Source organism: Hevea brasiliensis, chromosome 4 (assembly GCF_030052815.1).
Source record: "Hevea brasiliensis isolate MT/VB/25A 57/8 chromosome 4, ASM3005281v1, whole genome shotgun sequence".
In the NCBI taxonomy this organism is placed as follows: domain Eukaryota; kingdom Viridiplantae; phylum Streptophyta; class Magnoliopsida; order Malpighiales; family Euphorbiaceae; genus Hevea; species Hevea brasiliensis.
Window position 1 is genome coordinate 19,302,683 of NC_079496.1, and position 7,948 is coordinate 19,310,630.

The following is a 7,948-nucleotide window of genomic DNA, read 5'->3' on the forward strand; positions in this document are numbered from 1 at the left end:
TCAATTCCCAAAGTCATATTTGCGATCATAAAATGGCAACACAATACATAATTAATCACAGAAGTCAAATTTTCAAGAATAAAATATTTAAACAAGAATTATTGTGCACAGACCTGACGTGAGTCGCCTCCAGGCCTTGACTTAGTCTCTTAGACCTTCCAAGTCTTTTTCAGCTGAAACACAGTTTCACAGTGTTTCAGTACCATAACTTAGCATAAATCCAAAAATAAATTTAACTTCACTTTTACCTAGCTCTAATGTGCTAAACTCGACGTTTTATAATTTTTGTGTTTCGGGTTACTATTCACTACACTATTCAAGTCAAATTGTTGACTTTCTAAGGCTTAATAGGTATGGGAACTCCAACTTCACCCACATAACACATTTTGATCACCAAACTTGTTGTTTTTGGTCATTTTCTCAAAACTTAAGTCTTTTAGGTAAAATTGTAAATTTTCAGTTTTGGTGCCTTAGGTTGCACTGTTCCATTGGTCATTTTACTGTTAGAATTTGGCAAAACTTTCTTCATAGAAAATGTTCCCTAATGTTTTAAGTTTATTCTCTTTTTTGAATCACTCCAATTGGAGTTTTGTAGCTCAAGTAATAGCCATTTGAACCATGGCTGCCAAATTGGACTCAACCCAGAATTCTAGGCAATTTTTGGTGCTGGCAGTTTTGGGTCACCAACTTGGGGAATGACTTGGTTAATGGCATAATTTAAGTTTGTATTCTTCATGAAAATTTTAGGCCTATATCTCATCTAACTACTGGTAAAATTTCAGGTAATTTAGACCTTCCTAACTCAAGTTATGACCAAATAAACAAACACTGTTCATTTGGTCGTTTGTACAGGGCAGACTGTGATTTTTCAAGTTTGGTCAATTTGTTCACTAGGTTTTTCACTTTTTGGGCATACTTTCTAAATGAAAATTGTGTCATTTTGTGTCTATTTTCATTCCTAATTAGTCCCATATCAATTGGACTTGTAAAATTTCATTTTTGGTCCTTCAAAGGTAACCTGGTCATGCTGCCAGTAGCATGACCACACTCAATCTGAATTTGGCTTAGATTCAAACACCTCTAGCACTCTTCACACTACAAGAAATATTGCTTTTAACGACTAAGTATTAACGATAAAATTTAAATTTCCCTATTAATGATATATAAGTAACGATGAGTAATGTAAATGGTCGTAATTATATAAAACTTTAACGACTATTATAAAATTTCATCGTTAATAAATAAAATGTTAGTCGTCAAATTTAAATTTTTTTGTGAATTTAATTTTTCATTTTTAAAAGTTTATCACAAGGACAACGTTGTCCTCGTCAATGATTTATTTTTTTTTTTTCCTTAAAATTAGATTTCCAAAACAACAAGGTTTGGGGCTCCAAATTCTCCACTGCATAAAAAAAAAACCTCTCCTCTTTCTCCACGAAATAGCTCCATTCCTTCTCTCTTCATATGTAAAGTATACAACGATGCCTTATACTAGGTAACATCTCTCTATACAATCTCTCGTTTTGATTCCTCTCTGACTCTCTTGTTTGGTGAGGAAGATCGATTATCTGATTCTATTATAACTCAGTTTAGAGGAAGACAGCTTGATTCCAAAGCTACCTCTCTCTAAAGGCTCTACCACCATCAACTGAAGCCACATTTCAATCACCAATAAGAGACACAGCCACAACCATTTCACTCTCATTGCCTCCGCCGATGTCTCTGCTGGTATAACTGTCATAATTTTTCTAATTTTCTTTTTTTTTCTCTAATTTTTACTTCGTTACCCTGTTCTAAGAAAGGGGGAAAGCGAGAAAATTTTGTAGGTGTAATGACGGTAGAGAAATTGTTCAAAGCAATCAACCTTGCCGAGAGAAGATGCGAGAAGCACCTGAAGATAAAGCCAAAAAGCTATGAATAAGGTGTGGGATTTATGCCATCGAAATTAAGAGCAGCTTGCATTAATTTTTTGTTCTAATTTTGCATTTTGGTTTTGCATGCTTAGAATGAGGTAGAAAATAGTGGACCAATAAATTGTGAGGAGGCCATTGTAAATTTCATGTTCCTAATGATAAATTGCCTTTGACCTTCAGGCTTTTGAAAGTGTAAGGGCTTCTAGCTCGAGCAAATACCTCTTGCGTCTCTATAACAGATGTGATTCAGGTAAAAATGATCTGTAATTTTTTCCTTTGTGCCTCTTTTTTTTTGGGTAAATCACTTACTTTGACGTTGAAGAACTACTTGGAGATATGGAATGCAGTCAGATGGTTGATTTAACTGATTTATTTATTTTTTGGTTCTTCGCTGGGGGGATATTCTTGTTGCTATCCTTTCATGCTACATGGTGGATGTTGATTGGTTGATGTCTGGTGGGTACTTTTAAGTCTGTGTGATATGCATTTATTTTTTTTATATATTCTTTTAGTAAATTCTTCAGATTTGGTTCCATTTTTGTTCTGGGAGGGGCTCTTATAGTAACAACAAACAGCTTGAGAGATTCAAGTTTTCTTTCATAATTGTTGAGTATGCTTCAAGAAGAAAGTTATCTTATTTAAGAGGCTATTTTTACTCCCACAAACATGCTTGCCAAGTATGTTGATGCTCTTTGTTTCTTTTCTATGCATTTATAGCTGGTAAGAGGAGCCAAGGATTTAGATAAACAATTTGCATTTTATTTCTGGCTTTGATGATTGTATCTTGTTTGTTTGTTTCTTTCTTTCCTTTGTTTGAAAATTTGTATGACATGACAAGGATGAGCATATTGCTGCTTTGCCAATTGATGAACTAATTGAAAAAGCTGATGGCTTTAATGGTGTTTTCCCAAAAACAAATGGCTGTGCTTTTATTAACGATGTTGATTAGAATGGTAAAATGTGATTGCATTAAGCTAAGGATGTTATTTGTAATAAATATGCTTTTTTGTGTGAAGTGGGAAATCTGGGTGTTGTTATATTCATCTAGCTACGCTATTTTTACATCTCATTTATACTGTGGCGTAGTTATTGCAAAATTTCAGTAGATTTGTAAAAGCTGTGATGTTGATTTTCTATAGATCTTTACTTTTCATTTGTTTTATTTTGTTTCTGGCTCACTGTGCATGTCCGTTTGGGTGTTTCTCTCTGCTAGATTAACGATAATTGCAAATTCTCAGCTGGGTTCTATAATTAAGTGTTGCCAGTTGGATTGATCATTGTTAATTATTATTTTCTTGGTAATTTAAGTGTTCTGTCTCCATGAAACTTTTAGTTTCCCATGGTTTGCACATGTTGGTCCATGATCAGAACTCAAGAAAGCCATAATGCACAAAAATATGAAGCTAGTCTGGCTAGTTTAGTCAAGTTAATTTTTTCCTTATTCGATTTCACCATAGAATAAAAAAATTAGGAAATGCTTTCTCTCCACAAAGAACTAATGAAGCGAAAAAGAGAGATTTATTAAAATTTTCGTAGAAAAGAGAATCATTTATCCTAAACAACCTTAATGTATGGAGTGTAAGTGTGTGTTTGTGTTCATATAAGACCTTAAAGAATGGTGGATATGGATTCTCACTAACTGCATCATTGTTGTTTTCAGTGTTTGTGCAGTGAGAGGAAAGTCCGCACCGTCAATTAATATTCTCACTAGGAACTTGGCATGGGAGTTGTAATTGCTTCTAGCTCAGTTGCTCAAACAACACTAGGATTCAGCATAAAGTTTTCAAATTACTTAGCCACAGTAAAAGGACCGTTGATTGTGGCATTCAAAGAAGATAAATCCAATGACAGACCTTTGATTGCACCTCGTGAGCAAATCCATTTGCCTGTGCAAGCACCCATTGGGAAGAAGAGACAAGGAAAAATTAACAATGAATTATCTTCAAACACCCTAGAAGTGGATTACAATGAAGCTGCTGTTAAGCTTGAAAATTTATACAAGCTTAGCCCTGCAACTGATGCTTCTGATGTAGATGGAAATGTCTTAAAGGGGAAAGGTCAGCGAAGGAAAAGGAAAACTGGTGAAGATGACAAGAAAGCAGAGAATTGAACTAGTAAAATCATTGTTAAGAACCCTGCAAAGAAAACTAAATAATTGAGTGTTGATAAAAGAATTGCAATGAGGAAAAACAAGGTAGAGGAAGTGTTAACTCAAGTTAAGAAGAAAACAAAAGCTAAGGATGAAGATGAAAAGATTGAAGAACTTGTGAGTGAGTATTATGCTTTAACTAATTTGGTCAGCTTAGAATGGGAAAAAAATGAAGATACCTCCAATTCTCCTTCAACAGAGCATGCCTGGTTGTTTGATGCAACCCGTAAAGGTGAGTTAGATTTTTCCCAAATGTCTTTAATTTTGAAAACTGATGATCATAATTTTTCTATTACAGTTTTTATATCATAATTTTGTTCTTAATGTCTTTTAACTTATTTTTCTGTTACGTCTCTTGTTTGTACATCTCTTCCACTAAGATGCACAAGCACAAGGCACTTGCTTTACGCTGGGACTTCAAGATTTTTTGGACTTTTTTGCTATTTTAGGGGTAGTTCTTACTTCCCCTGGCGAGTGATTTATCTTTTTAAAATGCTTCTATCTTGTTTGCAAAATGCTACCAAATGAGGATTGCCTTTCAGAGGAAAACATAGATAAGTTAAAGGCCGCTATTAAATCACATCTTCATTCTACCAAAGAAGTGAACCTAGACAAAATCTCATGGAAGGTAGCAGCGATACCACTGTCAGACAAGTTGATTTCAACCTTGAAAAGTTTTTGATAACTTTTCAATAAACACAATGCATTGGAATAACTACTTGAATCGCAACCAAGGATTGTAAGGTATCAATATTATATGCAAACTGTAAATTGGAAACTAGTATAATAACCAAGTCTAAGAATTCTTGAAATAGATGGATACATGCATAGATACCTATAAGCCCTAATAATCCTACAATTATAATTATATAAAATCATAAAATTTACGTAGACAACTAATAAAATTTAATCTCTTAACCTTCCTTCCTAATTGAATAGTAACTAAAATAATTCAGTGTTATTGGTTCAGTACACACTAATCAACCTATCAAACAATTTAAAATTTAAAAGTAGAAAAAAAAACAAAAGAAAAGATGATCATCAAGTACTCCTGTGATGGCATTGGATAAATAGCTTGAAACCTAGTTTTAAAATTGGATACCTCCCAAACCCAGCATTTATGCACCATCAATTCTAAATCTGCCGTAAGCCTGTAAGACCGACTGATTTAGATATTCTTACTTTCTCTCTATGAGAAAGAGAATAGCTAATTGAAATGTGAAAGAAATAGAAAAAAGTACTAGTATATAATAGCTAATTGAAATGTGAAAGAAATAGAAAAAAGTACTAGTATATATAACTGAAATGAAAAATTGTAGTGAGACTAAGACTAAGATTTGGATTTACGTAGGGATTTGATTAATTAGGTGATTATTCAAAACAAAATGTGAAAAAGGGTTGTATCAAGAAAATGAAAAAAAGAGGATGGTGGTGGTGGTGGTCGAGTGTGGGAGGAGACTGTGGTTGTGGTGGCAATTGAAACCGGGAAGTCATTGGATTCTCACCTTATAATGCAAAACATATAAATATATATACGATGATAGGAAACTATTGGATTGCTTTCAGATTAAAGTATTCACTGGCTGCTACTTATACTCCCATTCTTTTTATTTCAAAAAAAAAAAAGAAAAAAAAATCTCCTTTTTTTTTTTCCCTCTTATCCCACGCATCACTACTCAATGTGGAATTTTTACAATTGTCCCTCAGTGCTTTACAGGGTTGATCAATCTATAGGTTCTCATTTTTAAAGTTGGCTTGTTATTCCTCTCTATGTTCACTTTCTGAGATAGTTTGTGGTTAATGGAGTAACTTGTGTGTCTGCGAGACTTATCTAGTAACAATTTGAGTGGGCAATTGCCTGTTGCTTTTCAAAATTTGATTCATCTTACAACCTTATAAGTTTCAATTATAATCCATCCCAATTAAACTTATTTCCTTCTAGTGAATTAAGCTAACTTCTTATTTAGCAGGCATTTGTAGGAAAATTAGCTGTTTGGGACGCTTGATGTTCTACAAGATCTTCCCCTGAAAGATTTGTATTATTCCCAAACACGTCTCTTTTAATACATTCAACTACCAATTCATAAAATTGGTTTACTAATATAATTGAGCTGAACTTGGGTAATTTACTTATATCAATTGAGCTAAACTTGTTAATTTTATTGAGGATTTGATTAGTAATTAAATTTAATTGTTAATTTTAGGGTTATCATTTGTTTATTTATAGTTTAGCCAATGGACTTATTGTTTAATTCACATCTTTAGTGCTGTGCAACTATGTACTTTTCACTGACACCCTGGAGGGGATGGCAAAAAAGAGTTCCCTTTTACAACACACATTGTAGTTACTTGTTTTATTATTTCAGTTGTGATGCTAGAGTTAACTGTTGTTATTCTTATTTATAAGTTATTCATGGATTTCAAATTATTTATAATCATAATATGATTATATTTTTATATTTTAGTGCAGATATGACTTTGCGAATGATGAAGACGTAATTGAAGTAACTTTTTTGGGGTGAAGTGTTCAAAAGTAATTTGGAAGACATTGTTGATTTTATTTTAATCTTTACATAATTTTAGTTATTTTCTTTTCATGTACAAACTAAGTGCGAATATATCAAATCGATATTTTAGACAGTTGTTATGACATTATTGAGATTAATTTATGAATATTATTCTAGTTATGAATACATCTTGTCTCTAAACCTCAATGTCCAAAACCCTAATTCACACTACTTGTTGCATTTAGCTAATTTCAAAACTTTTAATTATAATCATTCCATTAATTGAGGTCCATAAACTCATTTAAATCAATCAAACCATGCAACCATACCCTCGTACACATACTGGCCGAAAATCAACTTGGTCCCTCAACAATTTGTTTCATTTCATTTTAAGTTTATTTACAAGTTAATCAAGCTAAAAACACAACAAATAAACTAATTTTGTATCTTAAATCACTAACCTTGCACTTTGTAGCTCAATCTTCAATTTTACTCCTCTTTTCTTCTTTCTTTCTTGCTCAATCACCTTCTCTAGTGTAGGTTAAAAGCTTTTTAAGATTTAGGGTTGAAATTTATGGGACACAATCAAGAAATTCAAGCTTTAAAAGCTTGTTAATGAAGATTGGCTATGGAGATCTTTAAGAGAGAGAGGGGCTGCCGATTTCATGAAGGAAGGAGAATGACTTTTTTCCTTTTAACTTTTATGTATTTGTCTTCTTTAAACAATTTTTGACTTGGTCAATATTGATGGGAAATAAAAAAATCAATTATGATGTCATAAAGGTTAGATAATCATAATGTAATAACTTTTTAAATTTTCTTTTTCTTTTTCATATATTTTTCTTTAATTTAATTCTCGATTCCAAAATTTTCTTTTCTACGATTTTATTCAACAGTTGGGTCAGGAGTCAGCTCTCGGGGTCAATTGACCAAATTGCCCCTCGCCAGTTCAACCCGGTTTATAAATAATTCAATATTTCCTCCGGCTCTCTTACCTAATTATTTGACTGACTTAACAATTCTTTTTCGTGATTTTCTCTTTTCCACTGTGTTTATAATGGTCCTAAGGACCGCAGCATCACATTTTACAGTTCGAAATTTAAGTTTAAATCGACTTCGCAGTCGTTCCTAAGAAGGTCACCCATCGCTGTGACTCTCGGCTCGTTTAACTTCTTATGTTCTGTTCTTCTTATTTGTACTTAACCAACTGGCAATTACTAATTATTTGTGTTTATGGCTTCTCTAGTTGTCTTAAGTGTGCTTCTAATCTCTTTATTGTCCGGACCGACACCGGTCACCGGAATAGTGAAATATACCAGGCTATACAAATAGGGGTGTTACATTCTATAACTCGTTACTTATGGAAGCAAGCATGTAAC

General features: G+C 33.0%; 1 long non-coding RNA gene across 3 annotated transcripts; it reads left to right on the plus strand.

Moving 5' to 3' along the window:
- Nucleotides 1–1,361: 1,361 nt before the first annotated feature.
- Nucleotides 1,362–6,749, plus strand: LOC131179253 (uncharacterized). 3 transcript variants are annotated; one of them, XR_009148217.1, is made up of 5 exons: nt 1,362–1,728; nt 1,803–1,922; nt 2,094–2,163; nt 3,574–4,294; nt 6,533–6,749. It is a non-coding gene; the product is annotated as an uncharacterized LOC131179253 (long non-coding RNA). The 3 variants fall into 3 exon arrangements; XR_009148216.1 differs by having other exon boundaries at nt 1,363–1,728; nt 1,827–1,922; nt 6,528–6,749; XR_009148215.1 differs by having other exon boundaries at nt 1,363–1,728; nt 1,827–1,922.
- Nucleotides 6,750–7,948: the final 1,199 nt, after the last annotated feature.